Source organism: Chelonoidis abingdonii, chromosome 8 (assembly GCF_003597395.2).
Source record: "Chelonoidis abingdonii isolate Lonesome George chromosome 8, CheloAbing_2.0, whole genome shotgun sequence".
In the NCBI taxonomy this organism is placed as follows: Eukaryota; Metazoa; Chordata; order Testudines; family Testudinidae; genus Chelonoidis; species Chelonoidis abingdonii.
This window is the reverse complement of record NC_133776.1, coordinates 90,029,574-90,042,396: the sequence shown is the minus strand read 5'-3', so window position 1 is coordinate 90,042,396 and position 12,823 is coordinate 90,029,574. Positions and strand designations below refer to the sequence as shown.

General features: G+C 38.5%; 1 protein-coding gene across 5 annotated transcripts in view; it reads right to left on the bottom strand.

Annotated features, from left to right (window-relative positions):
- TENM1 (teneurin transmembrane protein 1) overlaps positions 1–12,823 on the bottom strand; it is a 1,495,391-nt gene that overhangs the window by 978,838 nt on the left and 503,730 nt on the right. The window lies entirely within an intron of this gene.

Sequence of the window (12,823 nt, the reverse complement as noted above, 5' to 3'; positions counted from 1 at the left end):
GGGACAATGATAAAGGAAGGAGGCTGGAGAAGGAGAAAATAATAGTCTTTCCCCAAGGGGTAGGAGACTGAAAATATTTGGAGTCAGCTAAGAGAAAAAAAATTGGCATTGCCTTGTCTGAATAATCTTCCCTTACTCTCTCTAGAGCTTGTAGACTGACAGATTTTTTGATCACCTGGCTACTGATTAAGTACAGAGATGCAGTGGGCTTACAAACATGAGGGAGTGAAAAGGGCACTGTCTCTTTAAGATGTTATACACACCAACAGAACATTAATATATACCAATTTTGATGGAACATGAGAGCCACTTTTTTATATTGCATGCATTTTAAGTTATGTTACCACTAGCACCTTAGAAACTAGTAAGAGGAAAGTATTTCTAATCAATCCCATTTATTTTTCACTATTTATATCGTTCGTTGTCTAAAGAAACAATATAGTGATTTACAGTGAAGTTGATTTAACTTTCAGATTCTCATCTTTGAAAAAAATTTGGCGAGCAAAAACTGCAGTGAAATATTTACCTAAACTGTTTCATTTGGATTTTTTTTAAATCATGGAAATTTTTAATATTAGAGTTTGCAAAAGTGTAAAAAGACAAGCTACATTCAGAGACAAATTTTACAGTAACCCTTCAATCTTAATAAATTTGAGTTAAAAGATTTTTGTTCAGTCCCGGAATATGACAAACTTTCTGCACACTTACTAGGAACTATGGGAGCTTTCTCTCTGTGGGTATCATAGCACCATTGATCTGAATTTAATTTTAACATGTGTTTCATTATTTTGGTCACTGCATCTCACATCAGAACCTCAATTTAATAAAAGGTCAAGTCCTATGTCTCTGATCTATCTGTAATCCACTTTGGGTACTGCCAGACTCAAATCTGAGACTTGGGCAGCTTCAGAGAGTTGAAAAATTAGTTCACTTGCAGCAAAATTGGTCCCCCGAGTTCTTTGGGGCATTTTCACTTGACTTCTAATCATTTGCTCTACTTACTTTCTTTTACTATGTACAAATAAGACATGAATTAGAGAGTAAGTGGGGTGGCTTGTTGCTATTCCCATTGTCCACACTGAAAACAATCTTAGCCAAGGACAGCAGACAGTGGCTCAGTATTGATTTCCATTCTCTGTGTATGGAGAAAGATTCAGAAAATAAATTCTACAGTGACTGGAGATTTGGGGAATGTCACTTATAAATTACAAATCATCCATATCAAATGTTATGTGCTTTGAACAAGTCAGAACTATATCTATTAACACAGATACAATCTTTTGCAAAATTTTCCTCTGCGTAGATTACACTATGATAACAGTAAACACACATATAGGGCCAAATGTTACCAGCCTACTCATTTTAATTTCAGAGCTGCACCTCATTTCCAGTGGTGCTAATGGACCTCATGTAAAAGAGGACATTTTTAAATGCAATGCATCACCAAGTGAGAGTTGTCCATCTTGACTGGAACTTAAAATTGAGCCTTTAGAAAATAAATATTGAGCAACCTTCTCAGATTTTGGGATAATCTGACTGCATGTTACTGTATATCCATTTCTTATAATAGCATATACTTAATACCATTCCAGTAAGAATATTCTGTGTATATAGACAATAACTGAGGAACTTGTTTTGTATTTCTCAGCCAGAACAAAAGGACCTCAGTTTAACAGTTCATGCTTGAAGATATCTTGAAATACTGGGCTAGATATTGGTTGAACACTGGACAGTTGTTTGAGTATTAAAGATCTAAAAACCAGCTTTAGGGATTGGTCATACAAGTTGCTGAGAACCCTGTCTTTGACCCAGCAGAGCTTAACTCGAGGTCAAAAAGGACTCACATGCTTAAATGTTAGGCACTTAACTGCTTTGTTGGATAAGGCCTGGAGTGCTCAGCACTACTCAGGATTGAGCTGATACTTAGTCAGACACATGTAGCAGAGATGGAAATTTAGCCCAGTGATCCTCAGTCCCCAGGGTGTTTTGAGAATCAATCACCATAAACTGGGTTCTCCCCTTTTATATCTTTTTAAAACTAAAGTTATGTTGGCATTGACAAGAACATAAAAAAAATACATATTTGCAAAACAGCAATAAAAATTGACCTGGTTTGTTATAGAGTATGATGCTCCTTTGGTTGGAAAAAGGAAATTCCTTCCTTCATAAGAGCACTAGAATATATATTTCATCAAAAAAATCATAGAAGTTCATAGCCACTGAGAAGATGTTTGAGTAAAAAGCTGGCCGTACTGAAGTCAATGGCAAAGTTCTGATTGAATTAATAGGGTCAGGATTTCACCTTTTATATTTTAGAGATAGGGCAATCCTACTATAACTTACCCTTTTACTCCTGCAGGAGTAGTTGGACATTGTATCAGGGGAGATTATGCAGTCACATTTGTGGGCAGGAGGGCAAATCTGTTATTATGAAGACAGTCATTATGTTGTTAGACATTAAAAAGGTATTCTTTATATATTAAACAGAGAGGCCTTTCCTTGGCTTGATATAATTTTGCAAAGCTGTTTCCAAGGTTTGTCTACATGCAATTATCTTGTTATGACTTCAGGATGTGTCATTTTTGTTTTGTTTTTGGAAGACGTTATAATGATATCCCCCTACCTGTATAGCAGTAACGGGACTTCAGAAGTACGTTTGTTGAAAAACATGCCTAATCAAAACACTTTGCAGTTACATTTCTTTTATTTGGTTACAATTTAAAATTTGTTCAGTGATTAATTTATGGTCATGTCTGATCACATGGTTTAATATTTACACTGAAACAGCAATAGTTAAAACTTTGAATTATCCCACCACCTCCATGCAATCTAGCAGGACTGGTGGTCTCTGCCTGAGGGATTTGGGACTAAAATATTAGATGGTCAGGTCAGGACCAAATGTGGCAAAGCTGTGCAAGGGCAAGTTCATAACCTCTGCACATAACAGTCTTCCACCAAGCCAAAGTGATTAGTCACTCATTTGCTCAAGAAGTAAATCTACTCAATTAAAGAGTTGAAAAAGAGAAGAGTAACTGACAAGTCAGACAATTCCATGGCATCAGACTGAAGGTATGTCCATGCTGGCAAGGAGCTGTGCCACAAGTTACATGACTTTTATTGAAATGCTGGAATTAAACCACTTTTGTGTGTCCACACTGTGCTCCTTGTGATGCTGGAGTGCATCCACATTAGCAGCTCTTGCAACAGCAAAGACAGCAGTGCATTGTGGTAGCTATCCCACTGTGCAACTGGCCTCAGGGTGCTTTGGGAAAGGTTTGCAATGCCTCATGGGGCAGGAACAGTGTCACATGATGCAGGTTTCTCAATCCATTGTTCCATGGGCATCCTACTACATTGCCAGTTGCTTTTCAACTCAAGTGGGGGGCAGGGGGAAATGTGTGTGTGTGTGGAGGGGAAGAGAGAGTGTATGTTTTGGGAGATGGAGAGTGTGCCAGCATACTGTCTTGTAAATTCAGACAGCGGCAGGAAGCAACCAGACTGGCAAGTACCACAAGTTAACAACTACATCAGTTGCTGTTGAACCATAAAACACATCAACATTTACTACATGAATTCCAATTTTTATACCTTTAATAATATATAAACCATGTCCATTCTGAGCAAGCTAAATGAATATAAATGTAAAAACCTGCAAAGGCATTTTAAATAATGATTGCCTGTCTATGTACTGTAACATGCAAGGAATTCATATTTTATATTTAGCCATATCTTCCATCAGCAAATATGATTTATAATTTAGAAGCTGTGCCTTACTCTTAAAAATTGGGGTCTTGAATTATCAATTTGAAATCTGTTGAAAATTAGAATTTAAATTCTACATAGGTGATATAGTAAGGTGAAGTCTAATTTCAGCAGAAATATCATTACTGAATACATTTGAATAGCAGGTGTAAGCAAGTTAAAAAAAATCTACTTGGGACTATGGAACATAAGTTAACAAGTGACTATAATATTGCGATTACCACATTATGAAAATGTCAATCTACAGAATTAATTCTGTTGCAGGCATATATGAACAGGTTTATGAAGGCCACATCAGATTTTTGTACCTCTGAAGTGAGGTCCACCCATAGATGAAGTGTTTTAATGACTTAATTCTAAAGACGAAGCTGACTTTTTCTTAAACAATATTCCCAGAAATACTTCCCCCAGATACTGCATATTTAGGAAGACTACTAGCCATTGACTGTTAGGTTAGCTTAGAATTACCACCTCCTTTTAGAACCAATTCTTAGAATGTAGGTCTGATTTTCCATGGTCTTGCACCTTGCATAGTCATTTAGACCTTTGCAGACTAGATGTACAAAGCTCCCACATCAGAATTCTAGACTCACCCATTTTACATACATGTAAATTACTGCACAAGGTGCAAAGCAGTAAGGAATCAAGTCTACAAGTCACAGGACCGACGGACAGATAGCAGCAATCTTCCTCCTTCCCAAGTATCTAGACTGCTTGTGTTTCACTTTTCTCCTCTTTGATTTCAAAATAAATTACTTGTATCCTGCAAAGGGAGAATTGGATCCCTTCTCAGAAAGGATGGAGACTTAGCTGGGTAAATTAAATACATCACTGTGGTTTCATTCTTCTGAAGAGCTCTTGGGTTACTGAAGAAGTGTGATTCTTTTCAAGAATGAAGTAAACGGTAATTGAGCTCCACAGAGACCATCTCCTCCATGCTTCTTCCTCTTTTCATTCAGTCCATCAACAGAAAGGAAACATTTATACCAATCCTTCTTGAGTCTCTAGTAATTAGCTATGCCCCACCTGCTCCTGAGAAGTGTTGGAAAGAAAACTAGAAGAAATAGGGCTTGATTCACTTCTCACTTATACCACTTTACACTAGTTTAACGTCATTGACCTTAATGGAATTCCTCTTGATTTCCCTGACAACAGAAAGGAGAATCATGCCCATAGTCCAATATGATTTTTGCCAGTAAAGCAATTTTTGTCTCTTGTGATGATGCTAGGCAGTTAAATCCTTAACTTTTTTCCTATGCTACTGAAAACATAGAAGTAATTTTCATTGTAGTGCATATTTTTTTAGCAACACTCCCTTTCAGATTTCAAGGCAACATATTTTTCAAGCCACCACCAAGAACAGCCCTGCAAGTGTCTTGTTGGATCCATAGCTTTATAACAATTAAGCAGGACACCAGCTGTATGGAATGACATTCCAGCTCTATAAGTCATCCAGCAGCACAGTCAGACTTCGATAGGTTCCATAAGGAAACTGTACAAAACACTGTGAAGAATGAACACAGATCCTTGACATTTAAGGGCACAAAAGTGCTGAACAACTCATCCCTTGCAGAGGGTCAACTTTTAAAATGCAGGGTTAGCGAACAGCAGAGCTGAGCCTATTAACCTCACAGACATTACGGGCCTCCCTAGCTGCACTTCAGCAGATAGTTTAAAACCATCCATTGTTTATCCCAATAGATAGGGATAATGGGGACACATTTTTAAAGATAGGATAATTTTCATTCCTTGGGCGTTCACAGATACTGCAAATACATAGTGTGCCTGCCCTTATACACATTCTCACTTGGCAACTCGATTTCTATGGTTTTGATTGTTCTCCACTATGAGACAGGGCATGACAATTGTCCTAGATCCAGACTAACTGGAAGACTAAATCTAATAGCAAGAGCACAGTCTAAGAAGACGGATAGGGACTGTCCAAGGGGCAACATCCCAGTGAGAAGCTCAGTGCTTCTCTCCACAAACTGCTGGGAAAGGGATGATGGGTGCTGGCATTTCTGCTAGAGTGCAGCTCCAAGATGGGGCTCTGGGTTTTTATTTGTATGAGTATTCGGGTGATAGGTGTCGAAAAAATCTAAAGCTGCTCAACCAAAATCTGACTGGCTGATGGAAAGGAGAAAGTGCCTTTCCCTGTTGTTCCTATCTCTACTCCAGAACCTCCTGACAGCTGCAAGGAGGAGAGAGGGCATCTCCTATTCTACTCATTAACCACCTTTCTGGCTACTCCATTATTGCAATCCCAAGCATTCAAAACTCATGAAATCAGGTCACAAAAGGATTTGAGTTTCATTTATTTCCCATCTGGCAACTTTACAGTTCATATTTTCAAGACTTTGTCCACAAGGATACAAATGTATTTAAAAGTGAAAGCTGAGATTTTGATGGTCACATGACCACCGTAGGCAGGGTTTTCAGGGACCCCAACCCCCTACCTCAAAACTCCTCATAAAATTGAGTGGGCAATTGTGACCCTAAGGACCATATATTTACACCCTAGTCACTAGTATAATCTTCATACAAAAATATGCCTTGTGAGGTATCATTTGAAAACTAATAACTCACTAATAGTTAATATTCTTGTGTGATGTATGTACATGGTATGTATTAAGTGTTATGAAAATATGATGGAATTATGACTAAAGTATGTTTAAATGAGGCATGCTGGGTGAGTTGTTAAACAGGTCTATCCTAAACAACAGAATGTGGGTTCTTCAATTTACATAAGCAGGAAACACGGCCATCAAACTAACAAGGGCAGAGATTGCAGGACAGAGAACAGTTTGCCTTTTAGCAAACACCAGCAGAGGAAGAAAGGGTATGGGCTTCCTTCCCCCTTACTCACAGCTTGAATGAACTTTACTTTCAGGAGTAACCTTCAGCAGAATCTATTTCAAATATTCACTGGACTGTAAAAGAAAGAGGCCTAGAACTCCAAGCTCTCTTTCACCTAAAATTACAAGTAATCAGCACTTTGGGATTCTAGAAGAGATCCTGTCTAAGCGGTCAGCCACCAACTTCCTGGGTGAGAAAAGTCATCTTCTAAGCCTGTATCCTGCTAGATTAAGTTTTAGACTGTTAGAGGCACATTTTCACTTTTATTTGCTTGTAACTATTTGTAATTCTCTCTCATACTTGAACTCACCTAAAATCCTACCTTCTTTGGTTAATATACTTGTTTTTACTATTAACCTAAACCAGTGGTTCTCAAACTTGAGCTGCTGCTTGTTCCCACAGCCTCCGTTTGCCTGGAGTGGTGAATTGCAGCCAGTGGGAGCCGTGATTGGCCGAACCTGCAGATATGGCAGGTAAACAAACCAGCCCAGCCCGCCAGGGGCTTTCCCTGAACAAACGGTGCCCCAAGGCTGAGAACCACTGACCTAAACCACTAATGCTGCATTTGAATTAGAGTGAACGATAACACCGCTTAATTTGGGAAGCTGGTGGATTTTCTCTCTTTAAAGAAGCAAAAAGATGTTGTTATTCCTATGAATTTTGTAGGAGAGGGCTGGACCTTGCAGAGTGCATGGGTTTGGGAAAGTTCAGGAGTGGGGTGTCATAGGATCACTTGTTAACATTAAGCAACGTCTGTTAAGACCAGAGTGTTTGTGATAACTCCTGGCAGGCAGCTGGATTCAAAATGGTTGAATCAGAACTCTACAGTGTGCAGAACACGAAGTGCATGCTGGCTGTGTGTGTATGGTGCAGGCAGGGAGCCACAAGTAGCAGAAGTATTATAACCCTGAGTGCCCCCAAAATGCAAGTGGTGACACCACATCTCACTGGTCTGAATTACACCCTAGAACATGACAGCAGCTCTCCCTCTGTGACGAAGCAGTGGGAAGTCACTGTCACTTTTAACCCTTCCTCCAAAGGTGTGTGAGGGGGGGAGATTCTTACTTGCTGCAGATGTATAAGCAAGTAGATTTCTCAAGGGTTGGCATTCAAGGAGTTTTGTGACTACTTCAGTCACATTATTTGAATGCAAAGGCAACAGAAATATGCTTAAAGGTGATCCCTGCGGATGAAATTCACCCCGGTGCATTTAGCGCACACAAGGCCTTTGAGGTACTGAAGTACAAGTTAAGCCATTTTTTCTGAAGACCTTAAGTGGGACTTGAGTATGCAGTGACCTTGTGGAAGGCACCTTCATGGGGTGGCTTTCACCTCTTGAATAGATTTCAGAGTCAGTCTGGAGGTTATATTGTTCAGCAAGTTAAACAAAAGGGGTGAAAAGGGAAAGTCACGATGTGTGATGAAAAATCGTTTAATTTGAATGGATGTTACAGATTTAAGATTCAGAACTGAGTTGACCAAGAAATATGCTGCACCCAATAGATTCTATACCCCCATTGGGATCATGAGAAAAGTGAACATTATTCCATGAATTTGGATGGCTGCTCTATGTCAAGGCTTTATGTAGAAATATCTCATATCTAAGGAGATACAGCAACAGAATATTTTGATACAGACTAGCAGTAACTGCACATGAAAGGTACGACTCCTTCAATAAGGATGAAAGAGAGTGGTATGCTGAAGTGATCATATAAGGCTACCTCTTTGTTGACTTTTTTTAAAAAAAATCAGATTCACTCAGGACTGAAATGATTATTATCCTTCTACCCTAGTTGAAGGGCTGCAACACTTAAAAATAAGAGTGGTGACCAACCAATATTTGTTACTGAAACGTAAACTTGCTCTTTGAGGGATTCACACAGTAAGATACTTCTCAGTTTAAATCCTCTGTTGACACCACAAAAATGGAACATGCAAGAAAAAGCAGGGGATGGGTGACATATGCACATCTGCAGCAAACCCAGTGCCCAGGGATAATTCTTTGTAATTGGTAGGAAGTATTTACCCAGGAGATTCCAAGGGCTGGAATAGGAAGGCCATTCTCAGTCAGGACTGAGGTGTAGGGAAGCTTACATATTCTAGCTACATTGACTCACGTAGGTATTATTAGTATTCTCTTTTGTGCACACTAACTTTAAATATAAAATAGCAAACACTACCTTCTTCCAAATTTCATTCTGGATTCTGTCAAGAAGACCATCTATTACTTGTGTAATAGACAAATACAGTTTAATAACCTGTGATATTAAATCTGAGACAATATGAAACAGATAACTTTGGATGAAACAGAGAGAATACGACATCAATGTAGTTAGTAAACAGATATCACTCTGATCCTCAGTGATTCATCTCTATGTGTTTAATTCAGTGACAAAGAGTCCTGTGGCACCTAATAGACTAACAGAAGTATTGGAGCATAAGGTTTTGTGGGTGGATACCCACTCTGTCAGACGCATGACATGTTTAATTCAGTATAGCATGCCCTCAACCAAAATTAGCCTAGGATTTAAGCAATGCATTTTCAATATGTATTTCTCCCCTACAAAGGCTGTGAGACTTGCATTCCTCCTGCATGTAAGGAAGAGTGCATCTTGCCACTATGCATTTTATATTTCATTTGCAGTATACAATAGATTGAAATTATGTCAACGTGAAAGTTTCAATGGAAATTGGTTATTAAAGTCATAAAGGAGAAATTACTTGGAATTCATTTCACTCTGAGAATGTTACAAAAAACTTACATATGCTTAAACGAATTAATAGAGAATTAGTCATAAAACAAAAGGATGATGTCAACTTCTTCCATTGTTTAGTACTATTGAAAAAAAGTATACAGTATATACTGGACCAGATTTGTCATTCCATACTTATGTCATGAAGTGCCATATGCCACAGCTCAGCCCATCGATTTCATGTTTTAATTTTAGTATTTCAATGGGACTACTTTAGAAAAAAGGTACTAAATATGTATTTTTGGCAGAATCTAGCTCAAGGATCTTCTGTGGTTAACTCCCAATCGGGGGAGGGGTGCTAAATCCACCCAACTGAAATACAGTAACCAAAGCTATGCCAAAAAAAAGGAGACAGAAAAAATACAAAAGGATACCTTTTGTTTCCTTTCCTTCCACCACTTAAACAACCTTTTCTCCTTTTTTTTGTGGGGAGAATTTTGAGGCGAGAATGATAATCTTCCTAAATTTAAGTGCACAGCCACAGCTTAGTCCAGCTTCTTGGTACTCCTAGCTGGTACAGGTGTCCAGGTACATACATTTTCAATGCAGACACAGACTCCTACTTATCTCTCTACTTTAAAAAAAATTTTTTTTTAAACAATTGCCTTTGCATTCTCAGCCGCATATAACAGATTAATTCATGATACTGTATGTTGACCTGTAGTATATTTTATATCATCAGTACAGAGTTTGAAGCAATCTACTTGGATAATATACAGTGCATTAGTTCTTTAGAAATGTCTTATGTATATATTTATGAAAACTATATAAAATCATACCCAGTGTTCTGTTTCACTTCAGTTTATGTTAGCAACAACATTGGCAGGACACATCCTAGAGTTCATGTGCATCAGGCCATCATCTCCTCCCCAGCAGTCATTAAAACCCAGGAAATGTCCTGGGCTCTCAATCATTGCTTAAGTCTACCTTTCAGATTTGTGGATTTCTTTCTGCCACTACCTGCCCCTAGTACTTGTATATAATGCATCTCATTGTATTACAAGGGTGAGAGACAGGGTTGGTAACAGATTAGTTCAATGTAGTTGTCTTAACAATTTTGGAGATTAGTCGTCTGTCAGAAGGTTATTTTATAGAGGTTTAGTCAGATTGCTCTCAGAGGTTATTCTGATTTAACAACTAATGGAAATCTTTGACAGCTTTTAAAGTTGAGTTCAGCTGCATGAAAATCAGTCTCAAAGGAATTCTATTTTTGATTTAAGAGATGCTATCTGGCTTTCAGTGTAGCCCTCTCTATTTGTTGCTGTGTTTCTGAAGCAGATAATCTTGATTAACAAAATTTTGATCTACCAGGACTTGATCTAAAGACTGATCTGAAATCAGAGCCTTTCACAGACTGCATAAGGCATTCAAGCCCTTCAAAAGGGCATTACAAGAATCATGTACAGTGTTCTATCCAATAGGCAAGCATGGGAAGAGGGATGGCATTGCTTATTATAAATAACAGGAAGGAGTTCAAGGGCAGGCATACACTAACATATAGATAATCATCCATTGTAAAGAAATAGGAACATGTACAAAACTCTGCAAATATTTGCTGAAACTCTCCAGTCTTTTTTATACTTTCAGTGGGTGAATGGTGGGAACTCTGTTTTTTTGTACAATTCCCCCCCAGTGAGCCTTCCTCTTTTGATGGAGGGTTTCATTTTGTTGGAAGCATGGGCTGATGCTGTGACCATAATTGGAAATGAGAAAGCTAAGTAATTTGTAAGATCAGACTGTATTTTACAATCATAACATTTCATTAAACTTACTTTTATAAAAAAGAAGTTTCTTTCAAAAAAGGAGTTGTTTTAAAGTGCAATGATACTTAAGTATTTTTAAATGAAATTTCTTAACATTTGTACAATTTAATGAATGCATTTCAGAATAAAAACATGTCAGTATAGCATGACAAATGTAAAACCTTAGTGAACAGCTGGTTGGAATAATTAAATTATATGCTATATACTGGCCCTGAGAATTTGAGCTGGTCCCCCTCTAATAGCTGGTCCCAGTAACTATACATTCTGCTACTACAGTTTAGTTAAAGAGGGACCCCTTTCAGCTCAAGTGGTAAAGACTTTGACGCTGAAAATGCAAAGTTTCAGCCTCAATTAGTATAATCTCTATAATTTATCAGTTCAAGTATTCTGAAATGCAGTATCATTTTCCTCCCTTTTATCCTTGATTTTCAGCAGCTATTTTTTTAAATAAACAGAAGATAATACAAAAATCTAGCTGAAATATCTGACCTAAGATTTTTGTCTCCCAAATTTTAGTATTAGAGACTTTAGAAGCCAAAAGGATCTTCCAGTTTTTGGAACTTTCTGAAACTGGATCTCACATAGTTTGCTTGGCCAAGAGCAGAATGTGAAAAATAGGAATTCTCACGCCAAGCTGCTGGCTGCCAGTCATGTATTATCTTATTCCTTGTGGTGAGGGAGGAACACAGAAGAGCAGACAAGTAAGGAAGCCATAGATAAGGGGAAGAAATGATAACATCAGACTGAATGCAGTGGCACTTGGGCTCTTACTGCTTCATTTAGCATTCAGAATTCCTGTGTCATATCTTCACACACACCAGAGAAATGGAGGTTAGACAAAATTAAAAACATGTTCCTTGCCATGGGCATGTTTTAATTTGTTCTTCAGTTCCTTTGAAGTGTTTCAACTTTTAATTGTTCACTTAGTGAGACGTGTGACTAAACAAAATTTTTTAGCTTCAGCTCCACAGCTAGGCCAAAGTGCCAGCTATCAGTCTTCTTGCTGTGATACTAGGAATGCAAGAACTAGTTCAGATCAAATCAAAAATATCTATCCCTTCCTTAAGCCAAACCATGGAGATCAAGGGAGTGTTGAGATGGGAAACCAAGATGGTCAAAGGCTCCTCCCTCTTCTGTTAAGTGGTCCTATGGTTCTGAACAGTAAATTTATATTGCAATGTCCCGACCACCAAATCAACTTATCTCAGTAACAGAAAATACCACAAAATCCACCTCCCAAGTGAATTAGTCTGTTTTTGGCCCTTTACAAGTTTAGGACAATTTCATATACCTACAAAGGCTAGGAAGAGAGACCATAGGGGCCAGAAAACCTGGCAGCATTCCATGAAAATTATCTCCTCAAGGCAAAGGAACTAAGACTCCAACTCCTGTGTATTGTGAGGGGGAAGGGGACCACACTGCCCCCCACCAGAATGGACCTTTCCTACCTTGCTCCAACCTACACATCTTCCTAGCGCTGTACTAGAAGAAATCATGCTGCCACTGGCTGGAACTTCCATACTTGTGGTTGTTTTGGATGGTACCCACATGAAGAGGTATACAGAATAGGGCTGGCACTTTGTTGCTTCCTGCACCTACGCGCACCCCTGAAAGGGCCAGAGGTAATCTGTCCCTAAGCTGCTTGAACATTTCCATGGTGTGAGCTACTGGATTCCCTCATGGTGAGTT